Source organism: Sus scrofa, chromosome 15, assembly GCF_054392235.1.
Source record: "Sus scrofa isolate SSC_HxYL_T2T_F1_AM1 chromosome 15, Sscrofa_HxYL_maternal_Yorkshire_Landrace_v2.0, whole genome shotgun sequence".
NCBI lineage: Eukaryota > Metazoa > Chordata > Mammalia > Artiodactyla > Suidae > Sus > Sus scrofa.
In genome coordinates this window covers 106783507-106808950 of record NC_139397.1, presented here as the reverse complement: position 1 = coordinate 106808950, position 25444 = coordinate 106783507, and the positions used below count along the sequence as shown (strand labels likewise).

The 25444-nt window shown below is 36.2% G+C and overlaps 1 long non-coding RNA gene across 16 annotated transcripts in view; it reads right to left on the bottom strand.

Moving 5' to 3' along the window:
* LOC106506297 (uncharacterized) overlaps positions 1 to 25444 on the bottom strand; it is a 476882-nt gene that overhangs the window by 62021 nt on the left and 389417 nt on the right. For 2 of the 16 annotated variants that reach the window (XR_014829350.1, XR_014829346.1), the window contains one exon: positions 13276 to 13357. The exons of 12 other annotated variants lie outside the window; for them this stretch is intronic. This is a non-coding gene — a long non-coding RNA (uncharacterized LOC106506297). Of the gene's footprint in view, positions 1 to 5039; positions 5163 to 13275; positions 13358 to 24766; positions 24831 to 25444 lie in introns of those variants that run through there. 2 more of the 16 variants (XR_014829352.1, XR_014829353.1) reach the window with 2 other exon arrangements.

Below are 25444 nucleotides of genomic sequence, written 5' to 3'. Positions count from 1 at the left end.
TTGATGTCCTAACTTTGAACCAAACATATTTTTGTCTAAATTCTATTTTTTTGTTATTCTTTTCACATTATGGACATTTATTTTTTTATATAATGTATTTAGAATGTTAATAGTACTAAGTGAATTATTCTAGAATTTCTTAACATGTTATAATATGAAAGTTATGGTAAATATATAAAATGACATGAGAAACATTCAGTTTCTCTATGACCTAGAATACTTCATATTACATAGAGCTTTAAATTTTAAAGAGTTCCTTCAACATAGTTTTGGAAGTCCTAGCCACAGCAATTAGACAAACAAAAGAAATAAAAGGCATCCATATAGGAAGAGAAGAGATCAAACTGTCACTGTATGCAGATGACATGATACTATACCTAGAAAACCCTAAGGACTCAACCCCAAAACTCCTTGAACTGATTAATAAATTCAGCAAAGTAGCAGGATAGAAGATTAACATTCAGAAGTCAGTTGCATTTCTGTATACCAGCAATGAACTATTAGAAAAGGAATACAAAAATACGATACCTTTTAAAATTGCACCTCACAAAATCAAATACCTTGGAATACACCTGACCAAGGAGGTAAAGGACCTATATGCCGAGGACTATAAAACCTTAATCAAAGAAATCAAAGAAGATGTAAAGAAATGGAAAGATATTCCATGTTCCTGGATTGGGAAAATCAATATTGTAAAAATGGCCATACTACCCAAAGCACTCTACAGATTCAATGCAATCCCTATCAAATTACCCATGACATTTTTCACAGAACTAGAACAAACAATCCAAACATTTATATGGAACAACAAAAGACCCAGAATCGCCAAAGCAATCCTGAGAAACAAAAACCAAGCAGGAGGCATCACTCTCCCAGACTTCAAGAAATACTACAAAGCCACAGTCAGCAAAACAGTGTGGTACTGGTATCAAAACAGACAGACAGACCGATGGAACAGAATAGAGAATCCGGAAATAAACCCTGACACCTATGGTCAATTAATCTTTGACAAGGGAGGCAAGAACATAAAATGGGAAAAAGAAAGTCTATTCAGCAAGCCTTGCTGGGAAACCTGGACTGCTGCACGCAAAGCAATGAAACTAGAACACACCCTCATACCATGCACAAAAATAAACTCAAAATGGCTGAAAGACTTAAATATACAACAGGACACCATCAAACTCCTAGAAGAAAACATAGGCAAAACACTCTCTGACATCAACATCATGAATATTTTCTCAGGTCAGTCTCCCAAAGCAATAGAAATTAGAGCAAAAATAAACCCATGGGACCTCATCAAACTGAAAAGCTTTTGCACAGCAAAAGAAACCAAAAAGAAAACAAAAAGACAACTTACAGAATGGGAGAAAATAGTTTCAAATGATGCAACCGACAAGGGCTTAATCTCTAGAATATATAAACAACTTATACAACTCAACAGCAAAAAAGCCAATCAATCAATGGAAAAATGGGCAAAAGACCTGAGTAGACATTTCTCCAAAGAAGATATACAGATGGCCAACAAACACATGAAAAAACACTCAACATCACTGATTATAAGAGAAATGCAAATCAAAACTACCATGAGATACCACCTCACCCCAGTCAGAATGGCCATCATTATTAATAAATCCACAAATAACAAGTGCTGGAGGGGCTGTGGAGAAAAGGGAACCCTCCTGCACTGTTGGTGGGAATGTAAACTGGTACAGCCACTATGGAGAACAGTTTGGAGATACCTTAGAAATCTATCCATAGAACTTCCATATGACCCCGCAATCCCACTCTTGGGCATCTATCCAGACAAAACTCTACTTAAAAGAGACACGTGCACCCGCATGTTCATTGCAGCACTATTCACAATAGCCAGGACATGGAAACAATCCAAATGTCCATCGACAGATGATTGGATTCGGAAGAGGTGGTATATATACACAATGGAATACTACTCAGCCATAAAAAAGAATGACATAATGCCATTTGCAGCAACATGGATGGAACTAGGGAATCTCATACTGAGTGAAATAAGTCAAAAAGACAAAGACAAATACCATATGATATCACTTACAACTGGAATCTAATATCCAGCACAAATGAACATCTCCTCAGAAAAGAAAATCATGGACTTGGAGAAGAGACTTGTGGCTGCCTGATGGGAGAGGGAGGGAGTGGGAGGGATCGGGAGTTTGGGCTTATCAGACACAACTTAGAATAGATTTACAAGGAGATCCTGCTGAATAGCACTAAGAACTTTGTCTAGATACTCATGTTGCAACAGAAGAAAGGGTGGGGGAAAAAATGTAATTGTAGTGTATACATGTAAGGATAACCTGACCCCCTTGCTGTACAGTGGGAAAATAAAAAAAAATTAAGAAAAAAATTTTAAAGAGTTCAATTATAAAACAGTAAGAGTCTTATGGCTCTCTTAACGGGAGATTTCTAAATATCTTTCTGATTGTTTTCTGTAATTATTATTATTCAGTGATTACTTTGTTTTTGAAGTCATTCTTGATAATTTATAATTTGATAGGAAATAATCTATTTTTTCTAGGTTTTCTAACTTATTGCCATAGTATTGCTCATAATATTTTATAATTCCTTTATTCTTTTATCTTCTTTTTCTGGAGTTATATCTATTTTGTCAAATAAATATTACATAATTTTGCTATCTCAGTTCTTTTGTCAGATTTGTTGAGACCATCTAATTGGTGTTTCTTCTTTTTTTTCTTTCATTTTTTAAAGTGTTATCAAAGTATGGCTGATTTATAATGTGGTGATAATTTCTGCTGTACAGCAGTGATTCAGTTATACATGTACACACATCCATTCTCTTTAGGTTTTTTCCCCACAGATTATCACAGAATATTGGGTAGAGTTCTCTGTGCTATATGGCAGGTCCCCATTGGCCAGTCATTCCATATACCTCAGTATGCATATGTCTAATTAGCATTTCTAAAGAAGCTTTTGGCCAATTGGTTTAGACTACATTGTACTGTTTTCTATTAAATTATTTCAATATCTATGGATTTACATTCCCTGTTTCTTTTCTTTAGCTTCATTTTAGTTCTTTTTCTAATGTTTCAATTGGGATCCTTCATCAGTCTTTCTTATTATCTTCTTAAATCTGCATTAGCTGCATTACACTAGTCTTATAATAAATTCTTCTAATTAAAAAAAATTTTAAGGCCTTCCCATCATGGTCCAGCAGAAACACATCCAACTAGAAACCATGAGGTTGCAGGTTCAATCCTTGGCCTCGCTCAGTAGGTTAAGGATCTGGCGTTGCTGTGAGCTGTGGTGTAGGTCACAGACGTGGCTCAGGTCCCACGTTGCTGTGGCTGTGGTGTAGGCTGGCAGCTGTAGCTCCAATTCGACCCCTAGTCTCCATATGCTGCGGGAGCGGCCCTAAAAAAAAAGTTCCATTTTCTCTTTTATCTCAACACTTTTGCTTTATTTTTTTAAAAGAAAAAATGTCTTTATTTCAATGGAAGAAAAAATATACCAAGTATGACACAAGGCCAATTCCCACCTATTGGCAAGATATATTTTCCTGAGGAATATTGTTGTGTTTATTCCTCTAGCATTTTTTCATTCCTGATTTTTAGGGTGGCCCTTCTGTGAGGAGTTTCTTTGTCCCAGCTGTTATGATGTTTAATCTAGAGATGCTGGCTTCTGATCTGAGAGTCCCAAGACACAGCATAAGGAAAATGAAACTTTCAAGTATTTCTGCATCTTATTGTCCAAACTCATTGGAATTAGCACTTTCATCTCTGGTCAATCCTGAGTTGTTTTCAACCCTAACTTCATCTTTCCTCTCCCCAAGATAGCAACATAATTATTAATGGTAAAGATCCACTTCTGTGTTCATAGTTCAAGTTACTTAGGCTCCACACAAATCTCAATTTATTCTTTTTTTCATTTTTTCTGCCTCTTCTTCCCTCTACTCAAGTAAAATATAGGGAAAATATTTACTTACAGGAACTTTTTTTTCCTAAAACAAAAACTAGATTTTTGTTTTTATTAGTGTAACTAGGAAAAGCAAGGTAATCTTTAAAAAGGATAACCAGGAGTTCCCGTCGTGGCGCAGTGGTTAACGAATCCGACTAGGAACCATGAGGTTGCGGGTTCGGTCCCTGCCCTTGCTCAGTGGGTTAACGATCCGGCGTTGCCGTGAGCTGTGGTGTAGGTCGCAGACGCGGCTTGGATCCCACGTTGCTGTGGCTCTGGCGTAGGCCGGTGGCTACAGCTCCGATTCAACCCCTAGCCTGGGAACCTCCATATGCCGCGGGAGCGGCCCAAGAAATAGCAACAACAACAGACAAAAAGACAAAAGACAAAAAAGACAAAAAATAAATAAATAAATAAAAAAAAAATAAAAAGGATAACCAGGGTTTTGATCTTAATGTTGCTCCATGGGATGGCTTGAAACTTCCAGCAAGGAAAGTCACAACATTTCATTCTAGAGATACCCAAAGATGGCTACTTCCTGCCCCCACTTGCCCTCAGCCTGCATTAATGTTAAGGTGAAATAGTCCTGGAGGGTCCTATATTTTATGCCTGGCCTGTTGTAGGACTAGGCAGATAAGGAACTAGAAGTAAGCAGAATTAATCTTTTTGTTTTTTTAATTGGGGTCCTTGTAATTTTTTTTAAATGATCTTTATTTTTTCCATTATAGTTGGTTTACAGTATTATGTCAATTTTCTACTGCATAGCAAAGTGACTCTGTCGCATATGCATATGTACATTCTTTTTCTCACATTATCCTCCATCATTCTCCATCATAAATGACTAGATATAGTTTCCAGTGCTATACAGCAGGATCTCATTGCTTATCCATTCCAAAGGCAATAGTTTGCATCTATTAACCCCACAAGTCAGTTCTCCAAGTCCATGAGGTTTTTTTCTGTGGCAAGAATCATCTGTACCATATATTAGATTCCAGATATAAGTGATATCATATGGAATTTGTCTTTCTCTTTCTGACTTACTTCATTCAGTATGAGAGTTTCTAGTTTCATCCATGTTGCTGCAAATGGCATTATTTTGTTCTTTTTTATGGCTGAGTGGTATTCCATCATGTATATATGCCATATCTTCTTAATCCATTCATCTTTTGATGGACATTTAGGTTGTTTCCATGTCTTGGTTATTGTGAATAGTGCTGCAATGAAAATATGGGTGCATGTGTCTTTTTAAAGGAAAGTTTTGTCCAGATATATGTCAAAGAGTGGGACTGCTATTTTCTTAGGTCAGAATCCCAAGGCAACAGAAATAAAAGCAGCAATAAATCAATGGGACCTAATCAAACTGACAAGCATTTGCAGAGCAAAGGAACCATAAAAAAACAAAAAGACAACCTACAGAATGAGAGAAAACAGTTTCAAATGGTGCAACTTACAAGGGTTTAATCTCTAAAATATACAAGAAAATATACAAACAACTTATACACTCAACAGCAAAAAAAAAACCAAAAAAACAAAAAAACACGAAAACACACAGATGGTTAACAGGCACATGAAAAATGCTCCACATAATTATTAAAAAAAAAAAATGCAGATCAAAGCTACTGTGACGTACCACCTCACACCTGTCAGAATGGCCATCATTAACAAGCCAACATTGGAGTTCCCATAGTGGCGCAGTGGTTAACGAATCCGACTAGGAGCCATGAGGTTGCCGGTTTGATCCCTGCCCTTGCTCAGTGGGTTAACGATCCAGCATTGCCGTGAGCTGTGGTGTAGGTTGCAGACGCGGCTCGGATCCCGTGTTGCTGTGGCTCTGGCATAGGCTGGTGGCTATAGCTCCGATTGGACCCCTAGCCTGGGAACCTCCATATGCCGCGGGAGCAGCCCAAGAAATGGCAAAAAGACAAAACAAAACAAAACAAAAACAAGTCCACAAATAACAAATGCTGGAGAGGGTGTGGAGAAAAGGGTACCCTCCTACACTGTTAGTAGTAATGTAAATTGGTACAGCCACTATGGAAAACATTACGGAGGTACCTCACAAACTAAATATGGAACACAATACGACCCCGAATTAATACTAAAGTCCTCAGAGTCCATGGTGAAAGAACTGATATGATCCTTGATATGCTAAAATTCAAGGGCAGAGCATTGAATGGTTAATGGTTGGAGCAGACTATACACCCAATCTGAGTCTAAAGGGTAGCCAGTAGAGATTTCTAGATGTCAAGTTCAAAGCATCTTCAGATGGAGTGAGGACAGGCAGCAGTAATCTGGTAGATTTTCTTGGTTAGCAGTTTGAATGTCTCTGATAATCTTTCTGAGTGGCCATATAGCAACAGGCGCAAATATTGTCCATACATGAGCGATCATGGTCATTTTTGTTCACAAAGGTGTATTTTAACAAATTGCTATAAATCATAGTTAGCTTAAGAGAAAATGTTTCCTTAAATCTGGAAAACAAAAGATTAAAAAACTAGCAAGTTTTCAAAAAAAGTTATAAAATATTATAATTATGCTCCTCAGTTTATTCAGTCCTGTGTAATTAATTCTTGATCTTTTGTTAGCCGTTTAATGAATCCATTTTTTTCTTAGAGTTCTGTAAATTCTTACCTGGTTCAGTGGTATGATCTGAAAGTTAGCAGAAATATGTACTTGTTAGAGTCCTTTCCATGAATCGCCCTGAAGATGAAGCACCTTTGCAAAAGCATTAGATTTTAAAAAAAAATGAAAAACAAAAAAAAAACCTTTCTATAAATGACGACCTAAAAATGACCATGTTGATAAAAGAATTGTTATTTCTGACATATGACATTTCAAGATGATAACTGGAATTGTGATTTATAACATTTCAGATTTTTAGTTCCGTGTTTATTAATAGACTTCCTATTATTCAGTTCCTTTTTAATAAAAGGTTAAAAGTAGGTAAACTTAGACACATTTGGCAATTAAAATTTTAGTAGTTTATCTTATTTGGAAGTGATCTAGATATTCAATGAAGTGCCATCATTTATTTCAAATCAGCAAGTCTAAACCTGGAAGTTACCAAAGATTTGGAAAACCATTTTTAAATACATATACTATAACATAAAATTGTTGCTAAAAAGTTCACCTAAAAACTGTTCCTACTTACATCTATTGATATCATTTGCTTCCAATAATTCTGTTTAGATTACCTGTGAAAACTTCATTAGATAATAGAAAAAGTCAGTCATCATTCCAAAGAACTTTTCTTGATGATAGATTTTTATAATAGAGATAACATGAATTTATTTGGCTAGAAAACTCAGGTAAACTATAAGTAGTTTGTACATTATATTCAATGCTGGTAACTCTGAAAATATACCTATTTTAATTAAAGCAAACATAAACTAGATTTTAGTTACCAAAACTTATCCTAGGTCATGTAAACTTGAAAAACATTTGGGTTAGTTTTTATATTTCTGAGTTTAAGGAATAGTTAATTTATAAGAGCCTATTTTTAAGACAAACAGAGTTCTTTTATGAATTAATTTTGGTAATACCATTTGGAGGTAGAGAAGAAAAATAATTGTATATACCTAATGTACATACATAAACATTTGTAAACATGCAGACATGATATTGTCACAGTTTCCTCAGTCCCTGTCTCACTGTAACAAAGCATTGGAACAGCCGACATTTTACAAATTTATTAAAGCAAAGTACATTTTTAGAGAGGAAGATAGGACTCATATGCCCCATTCGGGGAAAGGCCAAGGGGACTCAGGATCTGTGGTAAATCACGAAGCAAGCATATGGCCTGGGTGAATCTTTAAGAAAGTTATAGATTTTAAGGTCTTCAGAGATGCAGGCCAGTTAAAGCATTTTGGCAGCCATGATTAACAACCGAGAACCTTTTCCAAACAAAGAAAAACTCCACGATGGCCATTTAGCTCCTCTCTTTCCTTCCTGCTGCATAAAATCTTTAAGAAAGTTTCGAATTTCAGGTAACTTTTTTTGATCTCAGTTTCTACTTCTTGATTTTCTCCTGTTGTCTTTTGTGTTATTACTGGAAAAGTTTGGATAGCATCACTGTGACCCCTCTTGCTGGGTGGTGACTTTCCTTTTCAGAGGGTCCCAATCTACTTGTGTGGAATTGGAGTCTGCTTCCACTTGCACTATCACACATAGTCTCTAGGGAAAGTCCCTAGGTTTCTGGAGTGTAATTCCAGAGCCTTGGCTTGATGGTATGCCTAACACTGAACAAAGCCTAGAGAGCTTCCATGGGACTTTGCATTTACACATGGAGTTGCAATACCTCCTCAGGGTTCTTTGGAGGTGCTGGCTCCAGATATTTAAAACATTTGTATTTGTTCTTTTTTGATTTTTTCTTTTAGCAACATCTTGCCAGTGGTTGAGCCTACACTATCCCATTGGATCAGGGAATGAACACCCACGATACTGAATGAAATGAGCATAGGCTTCTATTGTATTTTCCCACTGATGATGCTATTCATTTCCATTTCAAGGCTGTTTAGTTTTTCTGAGTTAGGACTAGTCCAGAAATGACCCACCAACTCAGGGTTCACAGATGGAGGTCTCCCATCCTCCTCACCTATGAGAATTCTTTCCACATGCCGTGTGTGTGTGTGTGTGTGTGTGTGTGTGTGTGTGTGTATCTTTTCTAGGGCCACACCTGTGGCATATGGAGGTTCCCAGGCTAGGGGTTGAATCAGAGCTGTAGACACCAGCCTACGCCAGAGCCACAGCAGTGCGTATCTGAGCCATGTCTGCAACCTACATCTCAGCTCATGACAACACTGGATCCTTAACCCACTGAGCGAGGCCAGGGATCGAACCCACAACCTCATGGTTACTAGTCAGATTTGTTAACCACTGAGCCACAACAGAAACTCCTCCTCATGCCTTTTGATGAGACCATTTCTTCAGGCAGTGACTACAGCCTTTCAATTCAATCCACCCTCCTTACCTCTCCTTGATCTTGAGGCATATAATAATTTTTATAAATTATTAGCTATTTTAAAATAGACTTTTATAAATAATGGTCTGATCATCTCATTAGACCATATGGCCTTGATCACACTGCTCTGGGAAGATCTTCGGGTCATTATGGCAGCCCCAATATTTTGAATTGGATACTACATATAGCATGTGACAAAGATGATATCTGAAAGCACAGAGCATCAGCACAGAACCTCAACAAGCAGTGTTACTTCCCCAGTGTTACCCATCTGAGTTAGGTGGTTAATAATTTGCAGGTAAAAGGCATCCCTTTTGGTTAAATGAAAAGGCAATCTTGCAGTCTTGTTGACTATGCCAGTTTTTTGTGCTGATCTCAGCCTATCAAAGCAAATGTTGTGGCTGGATGGATCCTTAGGATTCTTATTATGATTGCAAGATGCCCTGTGGCAATAACCATCAGGAAACTTAAAAAAAAAATGTATTACTTACAAGATCTGGATATTACTTAGCACACCTGGGGCTACATAGCAAGGTCTTAGTGGAGAGAGTACTGACCTGGGTTTCTGCTTTTATTGAGGTTGAAGATGGAAGCCTAGGGTTTTGTAGACTCACTACTTATTACTGAATTTAAAATATGAGAGTGGGATTTTAAAGCAAGGAAGAGAAAAGGCAGGTAGCCCAAATGGTCAGTTATGGAAATCAACCAAGATCACTCAAACAAAGGAGCCTCAGTGGGGGAAGGCCACCTGGTTTTTAATCTAGTCTAGCCAATGACTAGATTAATAAAATGTGTTTATTCAAGATAGCCATCTTTGAAGTAGATGCCTCTTTGAAGTGGATGCCTCTTTGAAGTAGATGTCTCAGCAATCAAAGTTAGGCACTTGCATTACAAAAAAGAAAAAAAAGATGTCAGGATTTACACTACAATCACTTTGGTTCACTGATTCAGAAACAAGAAACAGAAAAGGAAATTTAGTAATAACTTAAACAACAAACTGTATAAGTCACAGATGGTGTATTTCTAGTTATGTGCAAGAACAGGAAGAGACAATGCAGGCAAGAGCAAATAAAAAGAAAGATTCATTCTGTGATCCATCACAGGAATTTCACAATTAAGTACATTACTTAAATGTATACCCAAAACTATTGCCTATAGAAAGCATGAAATAATCATTCTAATATATTAAGTATGGGTTCTATGTACATTTATGGTTCTGTGAAAAAGATGAAAAAGATAATCAGTTGAAAGTTCCATGAAGCAAATGGATTAAATAGCATCTAAAACACAGATAATTAGACCTGTGATGGAACATTAAGTGATCTGGATTTATTTTCTCTGTTAAAGACCCTGAATGAGATTGGATATGGACTAAAGTACATGAAAGCTTTTTCCAAATATTTTTCCAAATAGGACAAAGGACTTATGTCAAATTTAAGGAGTGCTTTCTGGGCAAAAATGATTAACATAAGAAAACACTGGTGATAGAAACTGTAGATTTCCGCTTGCTCACAGCCATTCTGCAAATAGGCTTCTGTATTAAAGTAGCTTAATTCATTTGGCCTAGTGATAAAGTGTGAATTATACAGTTATACGTCTCCAATTGATGCAATTGATGCAATTGCTATGGAGCAAATACACAGGTTAGCTCATATACAAGTCAAGAACTCTTGGCCCTAATGTGGATTTTAGTTTAGAGGGAATCTAATTCCAGATTTTTCTCTTGGGGTGACCTGAGTCCTAGTGTTACAGGCTTCAAATCCCCTTCAAGGAGATTAAACCCAAAAGCCTCTAGCCATGTCTCATTGTAACAGATCCTTCCCCCACCTAGAGTACCTGTCCTGCTCCTTCCTACTCCTTACTAGGAAAGGTGTGTAGACTCCTCACCTCTCCTCTATTTCACCTGTTCCCCACCCAGATGAAGTGTCCTGCCCAGAACCAATCTGAGAATCAAAACACACCCCATACAAAGACCAGTCAACCCTCAGCCCTTATGCATGCAGAGTGGGCTGGGGTTGGGGGTAGAGTGTGAGGTGGAGGGGGAGTGGAGAGAGGTTGGCGGGGCAAGAATCAGGTCCAACTACGGTCCACAGCATGGGGATATAAAAACAATTGTAAAGCGAGGCAGGCCCTCTTTTTTACTTCCGGGGTGGCCCATGTGTGCCCTCAATCTTTCTCTTTCTTTCTCTGAAGATGTACTGTCGATTTAAAAAATTTGTAACATGCCTGCCATTTCAATGTTTTGCTGTAGTAGGCCTGGGCCAAGGAAACAATACAATTCTATCATTCTGGTGTAAATTCTGTCATTAGAAAAGTGATAAGGCTGCATTGTGAGTAGGAGCTTGGGTTTAGACTTTGAATAGAAAAAATTGAGCCATTGCAAAGCAAAGCACCCTAACAGATGAGAGATAACTATGTCTGGGGCCAAATGGTCCAAGGTCTCAGAGATGGTCTAAGAAAGCTCCCTGAAGAGTGAAACCTGAATTGATAGGTAGATCTGAGGCAGTTTTCACTTTAGGCAGAAGGAAAGTACATACAAAAAAGAGCAGTAAGTCACTTCTTTTTCCCCCCCAAGAACTGCAAGATACCCAGAATAACTAGAATATAAGGCTCAATTGGGGATTATGAGATAACACTTTTTTGTTGTTGTTGTTGTTGTTGTTTTTGTTTTGTTTTGTCTTTTTGCTATTTCTTGGGCTGCTCCCACGGCATATGGAGGTTCCCAGGCTAGGGGTCCAATCGGAGCTGTAGCTGCTAGCCTATGGCAGAGCCACAGCAACTCGGGATCCGAGCCGTGTCTGCAACCTACACCACAGCTCACGGCAACGCCAGATTGTTAACCCACTGAGCAAGGGCAGGGATCGAACCCGCAACCTCATGGTTCCTAGTAGGATTCGTTAACCACTGCGCCACGACTGGAACTCCGAGATAACACTTCTAAAGGAAAGGCAATTCTTAGTTTATGAAGTACATTTTAAGGCAATATTGGGAATATGTATCTTATACTGAAGGAATTTGGATAATAACAAGTTCAGGGTAGTGTGAAGGAACTGCATGAGTATAGGCAGTAATTTAATACATTTTCTTTAGAAAACCTAAAACTAATAATAAAGTCAACTTACTTAGTCTTTTTTTTTTAATGCATCAGCAGATTTAAATAGTCAATGATAAAACACACCTCCCTGAAAAAATATTTAGTTTCTCTAATTCTAAAAAATTTCTGCAGTTATTGCTGAATTTTAATATTATATGTGCCAGTAGGGTAGATATTATTTTTTGAAAAAAGCTGCAATGATATTTCTAGTCCCATATGATCATCCAGAATTTTGTCACTCTTCCGTCTGGAGGTGGAAACCTTCTCCCTTTTGTTTGCTTTTGTGTGGGTGTCCATAACTGCTTTGTTGAGTATAGCACCAGAAGTGAGGTTTGGTAATAAGTAGCTCTATCTTGCAACGCTTGTTTTAGAACTCAGTCACCATTACTGTGAGGAATCCAAGTAGTTACTTGCAGAAGTTATATGGAGATGTTCTGGATAACACTTGAACAAGAGGGCTTAATATTCCCCTCAGCTGACTAAACTGTACACAGGTTTCCTCCTATCTTCCTGACATTCTTGTTAGAATGTTTACTTTAGAAAACTTGGAATTGTCTATTCTTTCTTTTGCCTTTTTGAAATCTAAATCTCTTGGCCTCCTGCTAGTTTTAAAACCCAGAGAAGTCCTTCTTGAGGACCAAAGAGCCATTCCTTTGAAATGCAACCATTCAGAAAGATAGGACCCTTATTTCCCAGTGTCTGAAGGAGGGTGGGAGCCTGACTTTAATAAATGTAAATTAGGCAACACAGATGACCTAATCCCACAGACCAGACTCCCCCCTATGTCACCCAGTACTTTTCCACTGACTCAACTCAAGCACTTAAAAACTCTTCAATCAATCTTCCTATTGCAATAGTCTATATCCCTATTGCAGTATCCTTGAATAGTGTTCTTGCCTGTTTAACTCCTTCCAATGCATTTTTTTTCTTTGATTCACTCTCTGGTGAGGTCTCATCAACCTTTCAACATTTGAGTAAATGAATCTTGAAATTCCAGCACCCAGCTGTCTTCCTAGCTGCCTCAGCTGGTGCCACATGGAACAGATACAAACTGTCTTTACTTAGCCTACCCGTATTACAGATATGCAAGCTAAATAAATGACTATAGTTTTTTTAAGCCACTGAGGATGGCTTAATTTTTTTTAAGCCATTTAGGATGGTTTGCTATGCATCACCACACAACTTGATCAATAATCCTCAAATTAGCACAATTTTGCTAATAACCCTTTGCTTTTATGTGGATGTTAATACTGATAACTCCCATAATACAGACCACCCAGTTTACAGCCGTCCAGAATAATTCCAGCTCCCTTCTTGTGCCATTTGGTTCTCTGATCCTGAGGAACCAGATATTCCTGCATTTAAAGAACAGATTCAAAAACAATCTATGAGAACATGATGATTATAAAAAAGAAACAAAATTTATATTATTTCAGTTCTATCATTTCTTTATTCTCTATAGATTAAGTCTTAAGTGACTAACTCCTCCTTTTTCAGTCCTCTCATTTATGGGGGATATTATGAGGACAGTCCAGCCACCCTTCTTTTCAGCACTTTGCTATTTTCCTCATAGTTAATACTATTACCAAACTCCTCTCCTCTTGTCAATCCAGTGGAGCTCAATATGGAAAACAACAACAAAAACAAAAAACAAACAGCAACCAGAAAAATATACTAAAAAGCAATTACAGCAATGTCTGCATCTATTTTGGAATATCCACTGTCTCCATATTTCAACTTCATGGTCATTAAAGAATAATTTTGTCATATAGTGGAGGGAGTTGTTAAAAAATAATTCACTCTATTGTCATATGTTAGGTAGACCACTGGAATTATAGAGTATATACTCTGAGACTACTGAAACTAGGCCTATTATACTTAGAACTTAGTGAGTATGTAATAGATATTTATAAAGTTAGTGCATCAAATATTTACATAGTGAATGAAATAGAGTTTTATTTGTAAAGAATCACACTGATATCAATTTGGACACTAAATTAGAGGAGGATAAGACTGCAGTCAGGAAGACTAATATGACAAGTTTTGAATAAAAAATGAAGAAGCAAGGTGGGTTTGGAAAATACTATTTAGGAGCAATTATCCACAGGTCATAAGGGAGAAGGAGGAGTTAAGAGAAACTTCGAGAGTATCAAGAAGAATGATAGATTTAGGAAGTCTGTGATATAATTCAGCTTTATACATGATGTTCTAGAAATGTCTCTTGAATATCCAAGAGGATATATCAGTAGATAAAACATTTTTGTTTAGAAGAGAAATATTAGAGAAAAATATAGGAGAGTCAATACATATGTGGCATACTTATACCAAGGATATGGGGGTGATAACTGAAGTTCAGCCTTTAGATTAGAAGAAAGAAATGTATAAAATCTTGGTGAAAAATCAGGAATTTGTGGATGGGCAGAGAAAGAGGAGCTACAGAATAAAAATGAGACAAAGACTTAGAAAACCATTTGGAAATTTCTAAAAATAAACAGTGACTCCTGTCAAGGTGTGTAAAGAGATCAAGACAGTCACTGAAAAGTGTCTATTTGACTTAGCAAATAGGGAGTTATTGCAATCCTTAGAAGGGCCTTCATCACAACAGTGTGGGTAGACGTTTGCTATGACCAGAGTAGAGACTGGAAGATGCCGAAGTGAGTCTTTATTCTAAATGCCAAGAAAGAATATAAAATACTAAACAGAATGCAGGTTTAAGGAAGAGTTTTATTTCCTTTTTAAGAAGGATGAAACTTGATTATGTTATTGATGTACAGAAAGAACCAATGTGGAAAGAAAGTGATAGGAATAATTGACGGAGATACTTAAGGGTATAAGAGGAAATAAACACCAAATAATAATCTTCTGGGCACAATATTAATGATTTACTAATTCAATATTTATTCCAACTTCCTTTTAGGATTGCTTCCCATACCATGGAGACAGGTAAGCTTAAAACAGATCCCAGATAATCTCATGGCTAGAATTCCAAATGTATTTTAGACTCCATAATCAAATGCATCCACATAAGACTTGAATCAGAACTGAGGTTACTGATGAGGGAAGCAGAGGAGATAGTTCTCTAATTGTTGGCACATCTTGTGGAAGAGGCAGCACAGTTCTGAAATGAGCAGGTATAATGGCACCGTGTGCGTGTGTGTTGTTATCTGTTGGCATTTGTCTGGAAACAGCAACTATAAAGACAACTTATCAATTCAGTAGACAAGTTCTCATTATGGAAAGAGCTGCTGCTGCTTTGGCAGCAGTTCTGCTATTGGTAATTTACATTAACATATCTTTTGACAGCTCTCTCAATGATTTATAACCCATTTAGAACACTGTAGCAAATATATTTATTTTTTAAACCACTTCATTGTGACATGACTGACATACAAAAATCTGTACATATTTAATTTTGCATCTTTGAAACAATCACCACAATCTAGGCCACAAACATATCTGTCATCTCCAAAAGTTTTCTTTCACCTTCTTTATTACTATTATTATTTCTCTTTTATGTAGTGAGAACACTTAAGATCTCCCTTCCGCAAAATTTCAGTATACAATACAGTATTCACTATAGTCACTAGGCTGTAGAAAAACCTTAGATTCTGTTTGCTTTAACTCAATCATGACCCATACAACTTAGATAAAAGGTATGAATAGAGAAAAGATTACTAGTGGGGAAGAGGAAATTTGACAACTCAGTCTCCTTCTTCTCCACAAGCAAAATAAAATTTTCTATTGAGAGTAAAGAATAAAGTGTTAGAGAAAGGACTTGAGGAATATTATAAATATTTTACTTTGTGTTGGTGTTCAAAAACTCGCCTTTATCTTGGTAGTTGTCCTTGTAGTTGGCCTCTTGTCTTGAAGGGAAAATGTCAATTTCTGAATTAATGAAATTCAATTACAGTATTCTGATTTCGGCAATGTAATAGAATAACACAAAAATTTTTTGGCTAGAAATGCCTCAAGTGCTGAATAAAAATATAACTTTTCTGATAAAATGTATTATTGTGTTTATAGGACAGAATGAGAATTGCTGGGGGGTAGGGGAGACAAGGAAGGCAGTGGAGATACTAAGCTGATCTGGGGGCTGCGGCTGGGCACTGAGTTTGGTTTTACATACCCTTGGGGACAAGAGATAAGTTTTGAGTCTATATCAAACAGGAGGTTAGAACTGAGGCACCTACAAAGAACTGAGATTATGCAAAGAATTACACAGTTACTGAAAAGGAAGACTATGGAAATACCTATCTACCTGCACAGGTAGATCATAAAAACATTTTGCTGGGATTGGAGCAGGAAAACAAGCTTCCCTTGATTACTTAAATCAGTGAGCATGCTTCTTAAGTGAGTTTGAGAACAAATTTGCACAACTCTAATGGTTTTGAAATGCCAGTAGAAATGAAAAAAAAAAAAAGCATCAAAATAGATGAAACTAGCACCACCATGGATTTTTTTATTTTTATTTTTTGCAAGCTTTGCACTGCACAGTGTTACCACCTTCAAGGAGAGTCATATCCTTCACATCATAAATTGTACATTTTATATAATAATTTTCCAGTAATGCTCCAGTAATGGCAGTAAGCTGTGCCGTTCTAATAAATTTGTGAACTGAAGACTGGCACTTGCCATCTGCTTCTACATGGATTGAATCATGAGCCACTGCAGCTGCTGACCCTAAACACCCCTGAAAGGAGCTCAGGGTGGAGATCAGGAGTGAGGAACTCTGTGCTCTGGGAAAACTGGCAGAACAGGTCTTTAGAGAGCTAGATATTTTCAGAAGATTTTATAAACCCAGTTCTTGCATCTCATCATATCTGTAAGAGCACTAAAATCCTTCATGGTGACATCTGCTCCTCGTGACAAGTAGTAACCTTCACGAGATTTGCAGAAAACTTCTGCAAAATGTATGCATGGTCGCATATACCTCCCCCTTCACCAAAATCACATATATATTGCCATTTCTCCTACCTCTTTGGAGCAGTATTTCAGAGCTATCTGAAGTGCTACCTCCCGGGCTATAGTCCCAATTTTGCCCCAAATAATGCTTAACTTTCAATTTTTAAACTGTACATATTTTTAAGTCGACAAACTGAATGCATTATAACAGTTTTATGGAATAAAATTCATCTAACAAAGACGGCAAAATCTGCCAGGTGGTCTAATAACAGTCATTTGGGATGCCCAGTATATGCAAATGCACAATTTTCTGAAAAGATACACACTCCATGACAAGATTCTCACAAGTAACCTCACTGTGAAAGTGAGCATATTCCAAAAATATTAGCATCGTAAGTGATCACTAACAAACATAGCCACAAGGATGATTAGCATCATAAAAACTTCAAAAAGTAGAAAAAACATACAAAAGGTTAAGAAAGATCAGAAATACTTATGTATGAAGTTTTTAAAGACAGATGAGAAATTAAGAACGTAAATCAAAAATAACACATTGTGAAAAAAGGTAGAACTGAAAGAAAATCAAGTGAAACTTATAAAAATAAAATATAATCACTGCCAATAAAAAATTATTGAATCAGTAGTCCCTTTGTGGCTCAGCGGGTTAAGAATCTAACATAAGTGTCCATGAGGATGTGAGTTTGATCCCTGGCCTCACTCAGTGGATTAAGGATCCAGTATTGCCACAGGTATGGAGTAGGTCGTACATGTTGCTGGGATCCAGTGTTGCTGTGGCTGTGGCGTGGGCCCCAGCTGCAGCTCTGATTCAACCCCTAGTCCAGGAACATCCATATGATGCAGATTTGGCCTTAAAAAAATTATTGAATCAGCCAAAAGCATGTTAGACACAGAGAGAATTAATGAATTGAATATGAAACCTTAAGATATAACCCAGAAGGCAGCACAGGGAGAAAAATGACCTTTACCTCCTATTTCATAAGAAAGTAAAAGCCAACAGAAGACAGCTTCCACATACACCCACCACCCTATCTACTCACACTTTGTGACCATACCCATATACTCTCCAGGACCAGCTACATATTTGGTGGGCCCAGTAGAAAATGAAAATATGGACCACTTTATCAATTTCAAGGTGGTGTCAGCAAAGTATCAAGCTAAGCACAAGACCCTTCTCGGCACTATGCCCTGTGGGATTGCAACAGTCATACATCGAAAAAGCCAGCCTTTAATTACCCTTTACTTCTATTTCTGTGGATGAGTTGCCTGTCTCCTGGCTAAGGTCAGTACATCCACCAGATCACTCAATTCCAGCTCCCTTCACTGTTCGAGCTTATTCTTTCCAAATTAATTTATTAACTTTGTGCAATACCACTAATATTTAGTCAATAATATTTTTTTCAAAGAAATTGGCACATCAAATATTAAACTCTATATGGAAGAAGTAAAGGGCAAAAATAGCCAAAAGAACTTGGAAATGTTTGAAACAGAAGATAAAAGTGATGATAACAAATATAAATATTTAAAAGTATGCACCTATATGCTCATAGAAGCACTATTCACAATAGCCAAGACAACGAAACAACCTAAATGTCCATCACCAGATGATGTGGATTAAGAAGATGTGGAACATAGGGAGTTCCGGTTGTGGCTCAGTGGGTTACAAAACCCAACTAGTATCCATGAGGATGCAGGTTTGATCCCTGACCTGGCTCAGTGGGTTAAGGATCTGGTGTTGCTGTGAGCTATGGTTTAGGTTGTAGATAAGGCTTGGATTCAGCATTGTTGTAGCTAGAGTTCTGATTCAACCCCTAGCCTGGAAACTTCTATATGCTACAAATGTGGCCCTAAGAAGGAAAAAATAAAATAAAGAAATACGTGGTACATATATAATGAAATACTACTTAGCCATAAAAAGGAACAAAATAATGTCATTTGCAGCAATATGGATTCAGCTAGATTCTCATTCTAAATGAAATAAGTCAGAATGATAAAGATAAATACCATATGATACCATTTATGTGTGGAATCTAAAATAGGGCACAAATGACCCCATCTACAAAACAGAAACAGACTCACAGACAGAGAATAGACTTGTGGCTGCCAAGGGGGAGAGAGGAGAGAGTGGGATGGAATGGAAGTTTGGGGTTAGTAGATGCAAACTATTACATTTAGAATGGATAAGCAATGAGGTCCTACTGTACAGCACAGGGAACTATATCCAGTCTCTTGGGATAGACCATGATGGAAGATAATATAAGAAAGGGAATGTATATGTATGTGTGTGTGTATATATATATGTATTATTGGGTCTCTCTGCTGTGGAGCAGAAATTGGTACAACATTGTAAATCAACTACACTTTAATAAAAAATTTTAAATATCTAAAAGTAAAAATTTAGAAGAAAATATAGAATAATATATTCAACATATTATGGTAGAATTTTTTACATAAAATTTCAAAAGCATAAGCCATTAAGGAAAAATTTGATATATTTAACTATGTCAATATTATTATTATTATATTAATAATAATGTAATATTATTATATCGAACCCACATCTTTGTGGATACTCTTCAGGTTCGTTTCTGCTAAGCCATGATGGGAACTCCCTGTCAATATTAATTCTTATATGACAAGAATACTCTCAACAAACTAAAAAGACAAGACACATATGTGGAAAAGGAATATCCAGTCCATATAACCAATAGTTGATTTTTTTCCAGACTATATAAGAAATATCTATTGTTAAACATGAATAAGACAGAACAGAAAATCAAATATTTTAAATGGGCAAAGGATAATGAACAGGCATTTCTCAGAAAAGTAAACCAATAAACATGAACAATTCTTCACAAGAAATCTAAGAAATAAAATCAAATCTATAATAAGACATCTTCTTACATATCAGTTAGGCAGAAATTAAACATTCTGACAATACTTTTTGGCAAGCATTTGGGGAAATAAGTACTCATATAGTTCTGTGGTGAGACTACTTTGTAGAACAATTTAACAATAATTTTGTAATTTAAATGCTGCTTATTCTACAACTCAGCAATTAGTCTTGTATATCTGTCTCAAAGATATGCTTTACTTTTAAACAAGGTGTCATGTGTAAAAATGTTCTTTGAAGCAAAAACAAGTGCAAGTAAAACAAGTGCAAGTAGGCTAATTGATCTGCTTCTCAGTAGAGACATGGAAAAATTAATTGCGTAGTTAATAAATGGAATTCTATTCCATAGCCAAAGTGAAAGAAGTAGATTCACACATACAGCCATATATACATTTCAGAAATAGAATGATATGTGAAAAAGAAACTTGCAAAAGAATAAGTTGAGTATATTTACCCACATTGCACATTAAAAAAGAAGCCATTGTATAAATTATTTGTGCAAATATCAAATATAGCAATGTACAGCATCATAAATGAAAAAAATTCACCCAACTTCAGAATATTAACTATTTCTAAAGAGGAAGAGAGACTGTTGAATGGACTAGCACTAAGACTGTTTCAGAGTAAAGCAAATTTGGGTCCTATTATGGGCTGTAAAACTGTCCACAAAGCGTGAATAGAACAAGTATCACCAAAAATGTTCTAACATGGAAAACAGCCCCCTGACTGTGTGCCATAAAGGAATGTTAATACTCACTAAAGATTATTTCCATGTTTAGTGACATATAAGTAATTGAGCCTGAAGCACCATTAAAGTAAATGCATTACTCAGTTGTAATCCACTTTTGTGAAAGGAAAGGTACACTCTCTGACTTTAAGAGAAATATGAAAATCTAGATGGATCTTGTCCTTCATGCATTTCATTACTTCAGTTTTTGTGAGAAAATGAAAACCAAGTATTGTCTTTATGCCTTCATTGTTTAGTCTGACTTTGATTATAATGAATGTCACCTGGGTTCTGAATGACTTCCACATCAAAAGAGAGAAAAATGACTGTTGCCAAAGACATAGAAATAGATATTCTTCTCAGTTCAGGTGGGTTTTTGGCAGCCACCCTAGTTTTTAAACCAGCTAATGAATCTTAATATATGGATATAACACAATCTTAATAGAACTCATAAAAAACATATCTTGCCATGAAAATACCTTTTCCTGACTTGGTTTTCCTGTTAATGGAAATGAATTTGCAACCACAGTATTTTTAATTAACCTTCCTTTTCTGTGTGTGCACAGTGGGCCACAGCTGTTTATCACTATGTCTCCATGGGGATACAGAGGATATGGTTTGTTATTGCTTATTACATGTTACGGCACCAATTAATCAAGCTGAATCTGCTTATTTTCTAGAATATCTCTCTAATCTGAAACAAAACTCAATTGAAATTTATATTTTTCTTCTTTTCTGTTTCTTTCAATTTTGCTCATTAAATGTTGAGGACTGTTGACTGCACTGACATTTTCCCATCATTCTTCTGCTTTCTTTTGCCCCCTAAACATTTTCCCCAAGGACAGACCTTTCCTCCAAGCCTTCTGATAAATCCTTCTGCAGTTATGACTTCATCCTATCCAAACCACATGTTAATTCAGCAAAATTTGTCATACCTCTGAAGAAAATTGAGAAGGTTTGTCTGTGCCATTTTTAAGAGGGCAAAAGTTATATCATATGCTTGAATATGTCCCTTGACCTCTTTGATGAAAAATGTACAAAAATGTAGGTTCCAATAAAATAGGAATGTCTGTCTGGTTTGTTTACTACAATAGTCCCAGTAGTGGTGGCATGTAGTAGGTGGTCAATAAGCAGCTGGAAAAATTCAGAAAAATGCTCTGTTTGCATTATAGTGAAGTGGGAGGTAGCAAGGCATTAGGATGAACATATGCTAAATATTAAAAGATATTCATCAAGGAGTTCCCGTCGTGGCTCAGCAGTAACGAACCTGACTAGTATCCAAGAGGACACGGTTCAGTCCCTGGCCTTGCTCAGTGTGTTAAGTGTCTGGCATTGCTGTGAGCTGTGGTGTAGGTTGCGGATGCAGCTCAGATCCTGTATTGCTGTGGCTGTAGTGTAGGCCAGCAGGTGCAGTTCCTATTTGACCCCTAGCCTGGAAACTTCCATATGCAGTGGGTACAGCTCTAAAAAGACAAAAAAAAAATTAATCAAGTTAGAAAATTACTACATAAAATATTTTTTATTCTACCTAGACAAATATATTTCATAAAGATGAAATTGTTAAGATATGCTATAAAGCTATAATATTTATATGGCTGAAAGCTGACAAACTTGTAAGACATCCAATAGAATTGTTATTGTGCATATTTGGATATTGGGTTAACTGGCCAGTGATGCTTGGATGAATTATAAACTAAAATAAATATATATATAATTTATGAGTATTTATATATATCTTACATATCATTGATCTTTCTTGCTTTCATTTCAGCAAAATTAATAATTATGTGAGAAGATCATCACATAACTTTATCTACTGCACTTTGAAATATTTTTTCAAAAATGTAAATTAAATCTAAATTAAAATTTGTCATTCTTTAAAAAAGTTTTTTCTTGGAAAGCATTCAAAATTATTTATTAAAATACAAATGCAAAGTGCAATTTTTAAATGAATATCACAATTTAAAATAAAAATTCACATGACTGAAATTTTAATGTAAATTTTGAAAACTTGACTGATTATTGAATGTTTTAAGAAAAATAAAACTGTCAGCAGTTCTGGTGATCAGTGTTCCTCTAGTTGCCAATGGAAAGAATTATTATTCCATTTCACATATTATACATACACATAAATACAAAACTTCCAGAGTTACAGGAATTTTTTAATATAATAATCCATTCCTTGCACTCCAAGAGCAACTACTGCAGATGCCTCATTATATTTGTGTGTTCTTCCAGAAAGAGGAATTAGAATTAAATGAGAATCCAGGAAATGGACACTCAATACTATTGGCAAAATAATACTTAGCGTTTAAGATCTCTTCTTGCCACCTAAGATATGAGATATCTCAAAGGATATGACAAGGTGATTATTTTGATTTTTTATCTTAGCTGACCATTTCTGTCACTCAAACCCTATCTGTGCACAGAAACAGAAAAACTGGGTAGTTTACAATGGAGAAACCTACATACAACACTTTGATCAAATGATCAAAGTTAACATCTGTCATCAGTAATGAGATAAGCCCAAATCAAGTGTTCCCTGATGAACTAAAATGAGAACAAAACAGTCCTACTCCTGTAGTAGTCCAAGAGATGCACAACCTAAACTAATTATGAGAAATAAGAGGCAATCATCAACAAAGACATTCTAAATTTTCTTATAATCCTCAGAAGTGTCAATAAAAGGAAGTCATAGAAAAAATAAATTATACCTCTGTGAGGTAATATGGAATAAATTCTAAAACATGTTTTACATTTGTAAAGAGTTGGAAGATAGTACTTAAATTTTGTATACACACACACATACTTTTTTTTCTTTCCTTTCTCTTTTTAGGGCTGCACTTGCAGCATGTGGACGTACCCAGGATAGGGGTCTAATTGGAGCTGCAACTGTAGGACTATGCCACAGCCACAGCAACACTGGATCCAAGCCACATTCACGACCTATACCACAGCTTGTGGCAACACTAAATCCTTAACCCACTGAGCAAGGCCAGGGATCAAACTTGCATCCTCACTGACACTATGTTGGGTTCTTAACCCACTAAGCCACTATAGGGACTCCATATACACATATAATTTCTAGAATGACAAAGAAATAGTTAATAGTGGAAACCTCTGAGAGTGGAATCAGTTGAAGAGTGAGAGAAAGATGTGTTATCTCTTCTCATTTTAATTTTTTGTATGATTTTTTTTAACCTAAACATTTTATTTGAATTTTGTTTTGTTTTGTTTTGTTTTGTTTTTTTGTCTTTTCTAGGACCACACCTGTGGCATATGGAGGTTCCCAGGCTAGGGGTCCAATCAGAGCTGTAGCTGCTGGCCTATGCCAGGGCCACAGCAACATGGGATACGAGCTGCATCTGAGACCTATACCACAGCTCACGGCAATGCTGGATCCTTAACCCACTGAGCGAGGCCAGGTATCAAACCTGCAACCTCATGGTTCCTAGTCGGATTTGTTAACCACGGAGCCACGACAGGAACTCCTTATTTGAATTTTTAAAATAAGATAATTTATTTAATTTAACTATTGTAAACTTTGTTTTTGCTTTAGATAGAAAATGGAAAATAATTCTCAAGTAAAAAAAAAAAAAATTACTGTTTTTTGTTTTGTTTTTTTTGGGCCATGACCATGGCATGTGGAAGTTCCCAGGCCAGGGATCGAACCCATGGGACAGCCATAACCAGAGCTACAACAGTAACAACACTGTATCCTTAGTGTGCTGAACCACGAGGGAACTCCAAAAATTTACTGTGTTTAATTTAGTTAACAGAAGACACCTCGTGTCTCATCCTGTCTTTGTTATTAAGCAGCTGTGGCTGTTAGGGCAAGGCATTTCCATTCTCTGGGATTTAATTACTCATCTTATTGATAAGATTTGTTACATCGCTAACCTTAAATACTATTAAAATATAAATTAAGACTTACAGAAGTTCCCTGGTAGCCTAGGGGTTAAAGACTTGGTGTCCTCATTACTGTGGCAGGAGTTCAGTCCCCTGCCCAGGAACTTCCACATGCCACAGGCAAGGCCAAAAAAGAAAAAAAAAGAGAGAGAGAGAGAGAGAGAGACATATAACATGTTGTCAACAGAGGGCAGTAATTAACCACAAATTGTTCCATGTCCTCTATAAGAAATGAATAATTTTCATAGAATCTGAAGGAAGATAGTATTCAGAGCACCACTGTTTTTCTTGCTGTTCCTGAAATTTTGGATCACATTCCAGTTTCCTCCCATTTAAACAAACACTTCAGCAACTTCTCAAACAACTTCAGTTCTTTGCACTAGGAAGAAAATGTATGAGAAAACAGAATATAAAATGAGTTTTGTGATGACAGAGGAGAGAATCAGAATCATTTCCTCTTTTCTTTCTCATCACTTGCATCGCAAATGTTAATGCAGTAGCATCCATGGAAAGATTATAGAAAAGCACTGCTACAGATTTGGGTTTTACACTGTGCTCAGCAACTTTCTGTTTGTTAAGTGCTAACCTCTGGCCAATCAAATTAAGCTTTCCACTGTTCAGTTTCCTTCAAATTTAAAATAATAACAATAGCTACTTGAGTGAATTATTGAAGGACCAAAATGATTATTTGTAAAAGGTATGTCAATAGCAGGAATATAAATAAGTACTCAATAGTGTTAACTACTATCATTATTATTACTGTTACTAGCATCAAACATATTTCCTTGTTTTAGTACAATAGAGTTTAATAATAGAAGAAATATTGCATTTTACCCTTAAACACATATTTGTACATATGCATGTATATGCATAGATATACATAATCTGTATATATTCCTTTAATAAAAATGACTTGTTTTCTTGAACTAAATACTGGATATTTTATACATGTTTTAATAAAAATATACATCAATTTAGTTTTTTTATCTCAAT